Source organism: Dasypus novemcinctus, chromosome 4, assembly GCF_030445035.2.
Source record: "Dasypus novemcinctus isolate mDasNov1 chromosome 4, mDasNov1.1.hap2, whole genome shotgun sequence".
Lineage (NCBI taxonomy): Eukaryota > Metazoa > Chordata > Mammalia > Cingulata > Dasypodidae > Dasypus > Dasypus novemcinctus.
This window is the reverse complement of record NC_080676.1, coordinates 146,406,431-146,421,412: the sequence shown is the minus strand read 5'-3', so window position 1 is coordinate 146,421,412 and position 14,982 is coordinate 146,406,431. Positions and strand designations below refer to the sequence as shown.

At 37.9% G+C, this 14,982-nt stretch overlaps 2 long non-coding RNA genes across 2 annotated transcripts in view; both read left to right on the top strand.

Moving 5' to 3' along the window:
- Positions 1-6,718, top strand: part of LOC139438899 (uncharacterized) — a 32,067-nt gene extending 25,349 nt beyond the window's left edge. The window contains exon 3 of the long non-coding RNA XR_011648694.1: positions 6,438-6,718. This is a non-coding gene — a long non-coding RNA (uncharacterized lncRNA). The remainder of the gene's footprint in view (positions 1-6,437) is intronic.
- Positions 1-14,982, top strand: part of LOC105747123 (uncharacterized) — a 120,848-nt gene that overhangs the window by 38,642 nt on the left and 67,224 nt on the right. The gene's annotated exons all lie outside the window — the stretch shown is intronic.

The window sequence follows — 14,982 nt, the reverse complement described above, 5'->3', positions numbered from 1 at the left end:
CCACTTCTCTGGGGAGGGATGCCCTAACCAGCTTAGCCAAATGGGTTTTCAAAAAGCAAAGCCTGTTTAAAACAGTTAAAAAATTACCAGGAGTTGCTCAATTAGAGTCAAAATTTAAAAACTTTACTTTGTAGTTTTCATCACTTCCATAGGTATTAAGGCTAAAAGAATGTCCAGCTTGGTACACTAATCCTGAATAAATTCAGCTGCCCAAGATTGCCATTTCACCAGAAGCACCTGACAGAATACACAAGGGCCAGTTATTGGACAGCCTGAGATACCTCTTCAAAAAACAAGGCTAAGTAGTGTCTATGTCAAAATCAACTTGTTTCCTCTAACTCTAGCCAAAATGCCTATTGTAGGAAAAAGGCAAACCAGACTTTCCTTTAAAAACCTTGCCTCTTTTCATGTCATTTAGCTTAACTGAAAAAAAAAAAAAAAAACCTCTTCTCATTCCTTTCCTCTACCATAGGAACTGGGATTGACAATTTATACCTAAACCCATTGTCTATTTCAATTTCTCTCTGAAGTTAACCAACAACATAAAATAACTAATGTGTGTATATATATATATATGTATATATGTGTGTGTGTGTATGTGTGTGTGTGTGTGTGTGTATATATATACTGTTTCCCACTAACTTTAGGAAAATGCAGCCTTTACAGGCACCTGACCTTTTTTACTTCTGCAGTCCAGTTACTCTTAGTGGGACTATATATTCTCAAAATTCTAATTGAGTTTATTACTTTCAGAATTAACACCTTGTTAGCTATATGAAAACTTCATTCAGCTTCACCCAGGATGCTAGATCTGTCTTCCTCCAAATGAGGTAAAATAGGGAGTTTCACATCTTGCCAGGCTGACTGTCCCTGAGCAGCAGGAAATAGCTACAGAAAACAGATCATCTTCTTTCAGCATCATCTTTATGATTAAAGGTGTAAACTCTCTAAAGGAAAAAATAGGGTAGGCTAGTAAGATAGGAAATTGGTAGGGTCTGGAACTTGGCAAAACATTTCCCCAAGATTCCACCATTTTGATGAAGACTTCCTCCAAATGCCAAGAAAAGTCCCACATGTTCCCAGAGACTTTATCATTAAGCCCTCCTGAAAAAATTAATGGGAAAAATGAGCAGTTGAGATGGTCAACAGCTGAAACTTCTCCAGTGCTCTCATCATACTTCCCTGCTTCCTCCCCTTAATAACTAGAGTATGTGCTTTAATAAATAATGCAGTAAGAACACAGACAGCAGCCCACCTCATAACGCCAAAAATAGTGATGCGAAAGCTTAACAAACTTAAGCAAGGCATCAAAGGGGGGATATAATATAGCCTGGGCATGAATTCAAACTTATCTAATTCTGTATCCAAGTGTGCCTAGTTTTTAGAAAGACAATTAAGTGCTATACACCCTATTGGTTTTGAATATTCAGAAAGGATGTAGACTGAATGTGTATTCAAAATTACATCCAGACAGAATGTGGACAATATGTTAATTCAACCTTACCTGGAATGTGGGCAATATGTTAATTCAAGCTTAGCTGGTATTCAAACAAATGGCTAAACCCTAAAAAACTAACTAAAAAGTCTTTGACCCCTAAACCTCTCCTGGCCCCACCACATGTGTTTTTATACAAAAATAACCAAAAGCCCCTGTTCAGGGCTTGGCTTTTTGGACAGGAGTCTGCCAAGCCCACTGGTCATAATAAATCTTCCTTGTCAGAGAAATCCTGAGTCTTAGACTTCAGCACATGATCACTGAATCCTCTACTTCCACTACAATAGTAGACTCTGTTCCTGTCCCTCCTAGACCCCTTTACTAGCCAAGACACTCTGAATGCTGGAAATAACTTACAGTACACCTTGACTTCTTCATATTATAGAATTGACTATGGATGGTGGTAGTTTCTTGAGAGATTTTATCAGCCCCAAGAGCAGGCTACCATTGACTGACTGATACAGTGGTAGAAAAGCCCTCTCCCTTTGAAAACTCTGCTCTGGTCCCATTGAGGATAAGGTGTGATTTATCAAGAAAATTAGTATGGAAACACAAATAAGTTGGCCAGCTCTCTGAGTAGCACTGCATAAAGGTAAATAAAAAGTTATATGAATCAATTAACCCATAGATATGTATTGAGCTCCAATTGTGTGCCATACTCATTCTGGGGAAGGTAGTACAACAGACAGACAAGGTTCTTGCCCTCATAGAGCTTAAATTCTAGTGGATGACATAGACAAAAAACAAAAAGGCAAACAAATGAAATAAACATTCATTCTGATGTGAATTGAAGGGGACTAGCAAGAGAATAAGTTAATAATAGGAAGAAAAGATTTGCTAAAGATGCATAGTCAGGCATAGTTTTCCTGACAAAATGTCCTACAGAAAAAGAGTTTAAAAAGGTTGCCCACTGGCACAAGGTAGAAAATATAAGTGATGAAATGAAAAGCACTTGTCAGAGCACAAGAAAAACTACAGAGTGCCTGCAGTACTGACACAGAGTGGGGATGTGCTGCAAGCAGATTTGGCAGAGCTCATGTGAAGTGGACTCATAAGTGATGGGAGCTTTAGGTCCATCCACTGATCAAACACATATGCAGTGATTATTTTTTAGTGATAAGGCACTGAAGATGAAAAAACAAAAAACAAAACATAGATACTCATCCTAGTATAGACAGTACAGACCAGCTCTCATGGGGCAAAAAAAGTGAAACTCACAGAAGATAATGACCTGTCAAAGAAAGTAGACTGTTCCTTTAGTCTATTCCATGGCATTAAAAGACTCTATGGCTCAATATGAAACATTTCTTTAGTATGTACAAATACACACAGAGGGGGGGAGATATATAGATAGGTATGGATATGGATGTTTGTATGGATTTACTAAAGAGAGAAAGAGAATGAGGGTGTTTTTTCTGTTTTTAGCAGAATGCTGACTCAGTCTTTCTCAGATGAAATTTAGCTTGGTCTTAAATTCTCATTTTAAGAAACACTTTGCTCCTGTCCATGGTAGGTGTATAAGTCATTTAGGAAAATAATGAACCCTGCCAAATTAATTAATTTCAATTTTTTGTACCTATGGGGGGGAGGGGGAAGCCAGGTAAACAGCATCCCTTACACAAGTCTACATTTAGGCTAATTCTCTCCTGTAGTGCTAATTTTATTTATGTGTTCTTGTGACAACTGGCATGCACTCATTTTTAAGATCCTGTGTGGATCTCACAGGAGCACTATCTAAACTTTAGAAATATACTTAGAAAGCCTCATATACTTACAAAGGAACTATTGATCAGTGATATCTGTGAGAAGAACAAATAACTAAACTAAATAAAATAAATAATTAAATAAATAAATAATTAAATAAATTAATTTTTATCAGGCATGTAATGTGAAGATGTGAAGCATACTGAGGAATTTCAACATAACATTCAGAGGAAAATTACATCCTCAGAGCCAGTCTTTAACAAATTCTATTTCTGCCTAATTGATCCCTCAAAGGTACCACTATATAAATTTGTTTGTATGCCCCTATACTTAACATATTTGATGTTAAATCAACCAGTATATTTAAATTTGATTGAGAAATGTATGAAAAAATGCTTTTTAAAATTCTTGCTCAATGTTGCTTAACACCTTGAAACTACTAATGCATCTTGAATGTGCATGATCTTCAAGAGTTTGGGTAAACTGATGATTTTTATTTATTGAAGGATTTATTTAATCCCTTCTCATTCTAAAGAAGTAACTAGTACAGCCATCATGTGTGTGTTCCATTACATAGCACTGTTTCCATTTAGGGTTTATAATAGTAACATGATGAATCAGTTTTAACTGGATTCTTTCTACCAAATTAAAATCTTACTCATTGCCTATCCTGCTATTCTTCTCCACCTTCCATTTTAGAGTGATCCCAAATGTGAAAATGACCATGGAACAACTCATATATCCCATCAAGTATATTATATAGGGAACAATAGGTAATTTAGTAATGTGTTCCATTCCAGATTTGGTTGATGTATTAGTCAGCCAAAGGGGTGCTGCTACAAAATACCAGAAATCTGCTGGCTTTTATAATGGGTATTTATTCGGGGTAGGAGTTTACAGATACTAGTCTGTAAAGCATAAATTACTTCCCTCACCGAAGTCCATTTCCACGTGTTGGAGCAAGATGGCTGCTGACATCTGCCAGGGTTCAGGCTTCCTGAATTCCTCTTTTCCCAAGTCTTGCTTCTTTCTGGGCTCAGGTCCTCTGTTTTCTCCATAAGGTCAGCTATAGACTATGAGGCTCTCTAGGCTTTTCCTCTCTTCATAAGATCAGCTGTAGACTATCAGGCAAACAGCTTTATCTCTCTGCCTGGGGTTTCTGCCATGTCTAAGGAGCCATCTCTATTTCTCTGTGTTCTTCTCCTGGTTCAATTCCTCTCTTCCTGGTGCTTGCTTCTCTTTCTTCTGGGGGCATGCAACTTCTTCCAGTGGCTCCAGCTCAAGACTCCAGCACCAAACTCCGAATCAAAATCCCAACATCAAAATCTCCAACTCTGTCCTTTGCCATTCTTTTATCTGTGAGTTCCCACCCTTTGGGATGTGACCCAATCAAAGTCCTAATCTTAACTTAATCATGCCCAGGTACAGTTGATGTACCAAATAAAAAGTATCATAAAATGCCCTATTGTGCTAGTAAATGTATACTTCATGAAGATCAAAATGAAGTGAAAGAAAGGAAAATTAAACTATGTAAACAAATTCATACACTATCTCTATTAGTCTGCAAAATGGTGCTGATGCAAAGTACCAGAAATTTGTTGGATTTTATAATGGGTATTTATTTATGGTAAAATCTTACTGTTTCCAGTCCCTAAAGAGTCCAACTCAAGGTGGCTTTCTCATCAGTGTCAGTTGCCATGTGTTGAAGAAAGATGGTTGCTGGTCTCTGCATGGTTTCTCCTTCTTGGGCTTTCTTTATCAGTCTCAACTCTCTTCCCAGTCTCAGCTGTAAGGCTGGCATGGGCTTGTCTCTCAGGGCTCCCTCACTCTCAGCATAGGGCTCCTGTCTTCCCAGCTTTCTATATCAGAAGCAAACTATCAGGCAAATGGCTCGTCTCTCCCCAGGGCCCCAGAATTAAAGATGAAAGAGACCTTTATTTTCTCATGTGTCTTCTTGAGTGAGTGTCCATTTCATATCAGCCCACCAAGTGGGTGGGGACTCACTCTGAGTCACATCCTACTGATGTGGTGAAATCAAAAGCCCTAAATTGATTTTATCAAGTAAAATTAAATCTTTTGAATTTTTTTTCTCTTCCCCCTTGTGGCTTTTTGTGTACTGTCTGCTCTCTGTGTCCATTCACTGTACATTCTTCTGTGCCCTGTATTTATTATTTATTTCCCCTCCCCTCCTTGCAGCTTGCTTGCTCTCTGCTCTCTGTATCCATTTGCTGTGGGCTCTTCTGTGTTTTCACTTGTCTCCCTTCTTTTTGTTTTGTCACTTTGCTGAGTCAGCTCTCTATGGTGTCGGTGGGCTGGTGCGGTGCTCCACAGCATGTGGGCAAGTCTACCTTCACAAGAGGCCCCAGGACGTGAACTGAGGGCCTCCCATATGGTAGATGGGAGCTCATCTGATTGAGCCACAGCCACTTACCAATCTTTTGAATTTAATACAATCAAAAGGTATCACATCCAGAGGAACAGATTAGTTTATAAACAATCTTTCCCTTTTTGGGATTTATAAATAATTTCAAACTGCCACACCGTCTATCATTCTAATCACCAAATCATCAGTGTTAGGGAACTATAATATACTTCCTATTTAGGACTTATTTTTTCTTCTCTCCCTATATTAAAATTTTGTTCCTATCTCCTCTTGTTATTACTATATGTTTCATCCTTCATTTTAACAACTTCTTAAAGATTGGATTCACAAAATTTTCTTCATAAATGATGTGATTTTCAGACTTGGAAGTTACTTTACTGAAAGTTGTCTAATTCATCAAGTACTTTCAGGTATTCACTGTGTATCTTGGATGTTAACAGCTATTGTTATATTTCTTAATCATTTGAAAAACATCAAAGGATTATGATAATTTATGTGGCTTGATTGACTATATATTTTCATTCACTTATTACTAAGAGTTTCTATACTTTTGACTGGGAAATAATGACTGGGTGAGACCTTGGGGTGTTCTTTCATGGGAAAAAGTTGAGTGTGTTCTCTACATGAGAAGAGAACAAAGGAATATTGATGACCAATAGTGTGGACTGTAGCAGAGGAACCTGTGTTCAAGAAACACTCCAATATCCCTCACTCCTGTAAATTTTCCAGACCCATGGAATTAGGTCATGTTATTTCTAGTCAATGAAATGTAAGCAGGTATAACATGGGGCACATTGGAGGTGAGATAATGAAAATGGTATGCACAATTCTCTGTTTCCTCTTTTTCCCTATTAGGTTAAAGAACGATTACAAGATTATGAACTACAAGATAGTAAGCAATAGTGAAGTCATGTATTCAAGAAGTTGCAGGGTACTATGTGGACAGAGCCACCTGCTACCTTTCAATCTTCATGGAATATATAGCCTATCCCACTAGTAATTCACTAATATTTGGGAAATTGTTTTTGTACCATACAGTAGCCCATCATGACAAATACAAGTACTGCACATATCAACCCAAGTTCATGGGACACAAATGTATGTAGTAAATAAACTAAGGATTAAAGGAGTATAACAAAAATGTATTCAGTTATGTTGTTTTCAATTTGTAAATGATTTTATCATGATAAACCAGTTAGCAAATTTAAGTTACTCTGTCTTCTATCATTCAGTGACATTAAATGCACATAGGAATTCCCAAATATATTATTTATTTATATCAATATCATTAGCTTAAAATCTGTTATTTAATTATGGGTCTTGGGAGAAAACTTATTAGGCTTTCATAGTAGTGATTTTATTTCTGTAGAGAATATTTAACCCACAGGGTATTTCATTTTCAAAATGTTCAAGTTCAGTTTCTAGTGCCATTACTCACTGAAGTGGCTTCAGTCCCAAAGGGGTATTTAATTTATTCCTCATTGCGTCTGTGAAAAAGAAATGGCTACTATAAAAATAGAAAACCTACCACTTGTCATCTTTCATTTTAGTTTTATTCTTTATAAACTTGGCTCTTGTCAGTTAAAATTTCTTGGTTATACTTGAAGCTCTTTTAGTTACCATTGTGTCTGTTACTAGCTAATACATGAGCAAGAATAGGTGAAAGGGCACGGGATAATAGGACTGCAAATTGTAGTATTTAGAGCACGTGAATGGACTCTAAACACAAATTGAAGCAAGTCACAGATTGAACTAAGCATGACACTTTTAAAAGAATGTGCCAGGGACTAGGTAATTCAGATACAGGAAGTCCTAAACCTCTATCATTTAGGATTCCTTCAGAGATATAGAATAGCAGAAGGAATATTATAAGACTCATTGCAAGGAATTGGCTTGTGTGACTGTGGTAGTTTGGATCATGCCCCCCACAAAGATATGTTGAAATCTTAACCTCTAGTGCTGTGGGTATGAATTCATGTGTCAATACTTCAAAGATTCTGTTCAGAGGAGGCCCAATTGAATCATGGGGGACCTTAATCCAATATGGCTGAAATCTTTATAAGCAAGAGGAAATTCAGATACAGTCAGTTAGGAGACACCAGAAGTGGAAGCCAGAGGAGACAATATTATCGTGTGATGGAGGCAGAGATCAAGCCAGTATCAGACTGCTACAGATGATGGAAGAAACCATGCCTAACAATACATTGATTTTCAACTTCTAGCATCCTAAACTGGGACACAATAAATTCCTCTTGGTTAAGCAATCCAATTTGTGGTATATGTCATTGTAGCCTTGGAAAACTGAAATACTGAAACAATGACTGTGAGGACTGACTAGGCAAGTCTGAAAGATGTCAAGAAGGACAAGCTGGTATCTCACAGACAGGAGTCAAAGATCCTGTCCACAGACAGAAATTCTTCTTCTTTAGAGAAGCCTTTACTCTTCTTTGAAGGCCATTCAACTGGTTAAATCAGGCCCACCCAGATTATCTCAGATGATCTCCCTTACTTAAAGTCAACTAATTATGGAATTTAATTGTATCAATAAAATATCTTCAAAGCATCACCTCAAATGTCTGTTTGGAAAAGTGGGTACTGTAACTTAGCCAATTGACACATAACAAAGACCATCACAAGGTCTACTTAAATACATATGTCTAGAAGTCTTGAAAAAACTACATATTGAGATAGCTCTGAAGACACTTACCCATTGAAATCTTATCCAATGCCAACATGTCAAATACCTTATTAACATCCTGAATTGTGGAATTTGTGCTTCTTAATACTGAAAAATTAGATTTGGCCTGTTTAAGAGCCTTGGCTTCATATACCAGGATTTACACTGAATTAGAAGCTATACCTACGCCTATTCACTTTGTACTATCATTCCAGTGAAGTGGATCAGCAGCAAAGATAAGAGTTATTTTGTTGGTAGGAGTAATTCAACCTAAATACCAAAAGAAGCTAGGGTTATTGCTACAAAAGAGGGCAAGAAGGACTACTTTTTGAACCCAAAGCACCCGCAAAGTATGGTACCTTGACGCTTTCTTGGACCTCAGAAAATCCCATTCTTCAAGTTAATCCTTTCCTGTACATATAAACCCATTGTAGATGCAATCTTTTACTCCAGTAGGGCATAACCCAGGGTAGATCTTAATCTTCTTACTAAAGTCCTTTTTAAATGGAGGAATATAAAGCAGGAAAAAAGCTTGAGACAGAGAAGAACCCAGTAGCTGGGAGGAAGCCACTTTAGCCAGAAATTGAAAGCTATGAGACTTGGAGAGGAGAGACAAGAAGACATCAGACATGTTCTTGATTTCCCATAGCTGCAGCTCAGGAAGAAAGTATCTCTCATGATGCCTTGATTTGGACACTTCCACGGCTTCAGAACTGTAAGCTTTTAACCTAAAATATTCCCATTTTAAAAGCCTATGCATTTCTTTTAGCAAACTAAAACACTAAGGCATTCCATGGTGCTTCTATTCTCAGTGTTAATTGTAAATGTGCAATTGTAGCAACTACAGTTCAACAAATGCAAAACAGCTTTGGGGAGATAGGTCTGGATCACCTGACTAAACAACCTGTATGACCTGAAGTGCTGCCCAAAGCTGAGAGAGAAGGAGTTGAGGAGGGAAATGGTGAAAACAATTATGGCCTCTGTACCACTTGCTTCACAGAAGACTAGAACTTGTTCCACTAATCCTTCAGTGTTGAAGCTTTAGAGCAAATTTTATCTACCCTCTTCCTCAAAGGCTCTGTGATGGATTTGACTTAATGAAGTTCATCAAGGGGCTATGAACAGAAAAGGAATGGATCCCCTAGGACACTTCTTGTGTTTAACTGCAGGTCCTCCCAATTCACCTTTTACCCCAGATGTAGAAATCAGTTACATAAAGCTGTAAACTGAGAGAAGCCTATCTTAGCTGTGCTAAGTATCTGTTAGTTTATTTTCCAGTCTTCTTTGATGCTGTAGTCAGAATCTGATTACAACAGGTGCTTAGGCCACCCTCTAAATATGGGAACGTTAACATCCGTCTGGACTATTCATGACCAGTGAGAGCATGGAAGTCAGTGAATATAAGCTCCTCCACTCCTTCCCTCAGAAAGACAATTTTAAGTCACCAATGGAGTGAGTGTCGCTGCTTAAAGCAATGGCTGGCTTTTCCAAAATGTCCTGTTCTCTTTTCCTTGCCTCCCATTCCTTTTCTTTGGGATCATGGAATAAAACAAGAAAATAGGAAATGAGGGAGCACAACCCAACTTTGTATCAAATACTGTGTATGTTTGTGAAGAAGAAAAACTCTAATAAACTAAGGTACCATCATTCTAAGACTAAAGAGCAAAAGAGCAACACTAAAGAGTTTCATTTTTGATGGAAAATTTTTAATAAAATAACTTTCAGTTAATTTACCTTCAGAAAACCTACTATTTGGACACCAATCAACAAACAGTTAACTATTGTTTATACACCCTAAATATCCTGTTTGTCTGCAAAGAGGCAACTGCCTAATTCCTAGAATCAGGACTTGGAAAAGTTTAGAAGTTAAAGAAAAGTTTAGCAAGATTACAGTATGGAAATTTCAGCAAACTTGCCTCCTTTTGCGTACATGCAAGTCTCACTATTCACGGGGAAAAATATTATGCTTTTTGTCAGTTAATGGAATAATTCATATATACTTAGAACTAAATTTGGAATATATTTAATCTCATGGCAGAATCATAATAAATTCTTACTTTTGAAAAATATCTAAATATAAACGTATTTTCCTTCTTTTTTCATAAAACAGTATTTTATCTGCCCAAAGGAATTATATATTTTCCAATACATGAATATTTCTCAAAATGTGTCTCTCCAGCAAAGTGAAACTTTGTGCAATATATTTGCTTTAACCTCATGCAATACTGTTTTGAGACCTATTTTATTTCAAACATTTTCTAGGGTGATATAATGTCTCATCATTATACCCTATTTGAGATAGTTTATTTATCCTCAAACATTGCCCTGAAATTTTCTTTAGCCATGTTATTGTAAAGAAAGGACTAGTCCTCAAGATATCTTTGTAACCTGAAGGACAAAACCTCTTGTTTTATGAGACCAAATTATGCTTTTTAAAATTTGACTTCTTTTTCATCCATCTGCCTTATGTATGCCAGTTTAGGCATTTAAGAGGAGAAGGGGAAGGTAGTTGATAGAAAAAGAGACAAAGAGGTTATAAGCATCATGGGGGGGGGGGGAGGATGTGGGGTTGGATATTAAAATAAAGAGAATTTTAGAATTTTATAGGCTCTCTCTAAACCAAGAATTGTGTTTTATTCCCGAAACTCATTCAAGTGAATGAGATTTCCCTTTTAAGAGTCTAATCCCTGGCATCTAGGTCATGGGTAAGCACATAATTGTAGGATCTTCCTATTTCAGTAGAGGAAGGAAACTGCTCAGCCAGATGGACGTCAATTGGGCCGGAATTGCTGGTGGAATAAATGCTCACCTTAAGCGAGAAGGAAAATGTGTTGGTTGCTAAGCTACTGATAGGCTTTGTCCTTCCTCTGGTTAATGGTTCTCACTGGGTCAAGGCACAACTGATGACGACAAAGCTGGCTTTTTCCCCTCATTTGAACAGTTACATAGGAAGTGGCTAAGGGCTTCCTTTAAATCAGCTGTTAGCCCTTGCTATTCTCTGACCTTCACTACTACGGTGAAGGGTGGGGACATGGGCAATCTCAGAAGAGGCAGAGGCCTAGGAGATGTAAGGAATGGAAGCTTTAGGAACCGTGAAATCACCAAATGTTAAAAATATGTTTAGATACTAAGAATCTATAAAAGAATGAAATTTTTTCAAAGTCAAAAATAGCACACATTAATAAAAGGGACAAAACCTATTCCAAACACTCTGCTCATACTTGTCCATCTAATTATTCCTAGTGGCAAAGACCTGTGAAGGTTGATGCCTGGGCTTTTGTTCAAATTTAAAATGCCATCTACCCCTGGGAGTAGAGTAACAAGGGCAGCTTCAAAAATAAATAAACACAGCCCTGAGACACAAAATATGCAGTCTCCTGTGTTTAAGTTCAATGCACGTGGTTTTTATTGCTTGCCTGTGCCCCACTTAACTACAATGGCATGGTAGAGTGGTTAAATTACTAAAGCTACTGCTAACGACGTCCCAGACTTTACTTCCACAGTTACTGTTCCATTTTACCCTCAGCCTTCTTGAGGTTAGTGAGTTATTACTCACCAAGTAGTTCTGGCTGGAGGAAGAGGTGAAATGTTCCCAGTGCAGCTGAGAAGTAGGAGGGCAGTAAGAGTTAGCGTAAGCATGACTATTTCCAATAGAAGGGCCTGCCTGATCTGGAGCTGCAAATGAGAAACATTTCTCTCAGTGAGAAGGTGATTTATTGTGAGTGCACTAACAAGGAAGTGAGGGAATCTTCCCAAAAACCAGTTCAAAGTGGTAATGGGAGTTAGGATTTTTATAGGCAAAGGATAGGGGTAGAAGAGAAGAAAATCGAATGATGCCAGGGGTCTTGTGAGAAAGGTACATGCAATTTTTCAGTCCTGTGTTGTCTCAAGTACATCAAACTTGTTTTTGTTTTCAGCAGCTAATGAATCACAATTTTGATGTTGCTGTCCAGGTGCAAGATCTCCATGGCTCTTCTCTCAGCCAACTGCTCAAGGATATCAAACTTTTTTTCTCTGAGAAAAGTTACAGATTTACACCATTCTATCTGTTTTTGCTTTGAGATGTTATCTTATTCCTGTAAGCAAAACAGATCTGGTTAATATCCTTCAGGGAACTTAGTGCAAAAAGTAAATGTGCAAAATTAGATTAATAGAAAACTAGCTGTATTTGTGTATTAGAAGTTTCAGAGCTGTTTAAGTGAAGGAATTTTAATAAGCACATTTTCTAGCTATCTTAAACAGCCTCTAATTTTTTGAACATTGTATTAGGCAGGGTTCTCTGGAGAAACAGAACCAATAGAAAATATGCATATACATATATATTAAGAGATTGTTTTTAAGGAATCAGCTCACATAACTGTGGGGGCTGACAAATTTGAATTCCATAGGGCAAGCTGCTAGGCTGGAAATTCTGGTAAAAGTTATGCTGCAGCCTTTTTTTTTAAATTTCTCTCCCCTCCCTGCTCCTCCTCCCGCAGTTGTCTGCTCTCTGTGTCCATTCACTGTGTGTTCTGTGTCTGCTTGCATTCTTGTCAGCGTCACTGGGAATCTGTGTCTCTTTTTTTGTATATCTTGCTGTGTCAGCTCTCTGTGTATGCAGTGCCATTCCTGGGCAGGCTGCACTTTTTTCATGCTGGGTGGTTCTCCTTACGGGACACACTCCTTGCATGTGGGGCTCCCCTATGCAGGGGACATCCCTGCATGGCACAGCACTCCTTGTGCACATGAGCACTGCGCATGGGCCAGCTCATCACACAGGTCAGGAGGCCCTGGGTTTGAATCTTGGACCTCCCATGTGTAGGCAGTTGCCCTATCCATTGGGCCAAATCCGCTTCCCTATGCTGCAGCCTTGAGTCTGGATTAGGTAGGGGAAGACTGCAGGCTGGAAATTCCTATGGGGAGTTGATGTTGTAGTCTTGGGGCAGAATTTCTTCTTCTTTCTGGAACCCTCACTTCTTTGCTCCTTAAATTTCCAACTAATTGAACGGCTCACCCATATTTGTAGGGCTTTCTTTTTCACTTAAAGTTAACTGATAAAGATGATATTCCTCTCTACAAACTACCTCCTCAGTAACATCTAGACCAACATTCAGCAAGCAATTGATACCACATCTAGCCAAATTGACACATAAACTTCACTTCCCACAGCAAGCACTTAGAGTTCACAGATGCTAGGTGCTGGACATGCAGTGAAGAACAAGACACCTAGAACTGCTGCCATTATGTGTACAGTAATACAGACTCCAAAACTGGTCTCAGACTAGGGCACTCAGGCTGATGTTATCATGGTATTACGTGGAATGAACTATGGGGAAAGGCCATAGTTCACCTGGGGTGTAAGATGTCTTGGGAGTTCAGAAGAGTTGGACTTTTTAACTGTAAAGAGGCAACAGCACTTTTTCTTTACTTATTTCAGGGAGGGATCTGTCATTCATTTGAAAGGTAATAGTTGTTTCTACTGCAGATGTTATCATATTGCAGCAATTCTGTTTTGGAAAAGTTACCCATATTGTCCATTAAGTTATTAGGCAAATATCTATTTAAATTCTTGAAATGTGGGTGACAAGATTTTTAATAAGGACAATACACAGTATGGATGGAGTTGTGTTAACTTATCTCCATATTCCTTTGTATGAAGAAAATTCTGTGTAGGAATTTTCAAAATTGTTAAGTCCCAAGGATTCTTTTGAGACTTCATAGACCAGGGCTCAGTTTCTTTTCCTTTGTGGTGAGAAGATGACTGTAGTAGTCCTGATTCTGGCCAAGTGGAAGGGAAAAACAGTAGTCATTGAGTTAAAATATACACACACACAAAGCAAGGAAAAGGGAAAGGAGGAGTGCTTTGCTACCTATACCGGGATATGAGTCAAATTGCAGATGGTTTGTCATGGGCACAAAATAATGCTGATTTTGAAGATTCTCCTGACATAGTTATTCTGGCACTCCAGTAGTGCCAGAATTAGTGTTGACAGACTTTGTTCATTGCCTTTTCTTCTAGGAATATTTGGATATACTTGTTTCTGGTTATGTCCATCCCAATCATTCCCTGCCCTTACAATGTATCACATACATTATGGGGGATGATAGATAGATAGATAGATAAATAGATAGATAGATAGATAGATAGATAGATAGATAGATAGATAGATAGATAGATAGATAAATAGAGCCCAACACACACACATGCATACACATACTCATGCATGCACACATGGCAATATTCAAAGCATTGGGGACAGTGACAGATTTATGCTTTTTTCTCACATTCTAATAGATGAGACAGGCAATGCCTAACACTTTATATCTGTGGAATAGAAACTCAAGCATTACTAAATGCTCTGAATAAATATAAAGTAGGTGAGGTACAGGGAGTGACAGGTGTATAATCTGATCATTAGAAAGGGTTTCTTTGAGGAGGTGCCATTTGAACAAAGACTTGGATGAACTAAGAAAACCTGCCTGTGGAATGTCTCAGTGAAAATTACAAAAGGGAAAGGCCTATTTAAGCATCAGGCCAGGAAAATAGCAATAGTATTTCAGGGTACAAAGGATGGCAGTCTGAAATGTGATCAGAGTAGTAAACAATGTTTAGATAATGAACAAGTTTGTCAATCAACATAAGCATTGTAAATTTTCTTCTTAAAATGATGGGAAAACAATGAAGGACTATATTATAGAAAATAAAATTATCTGATTTATACTTTAAGGGAATTCTGGCTCCTG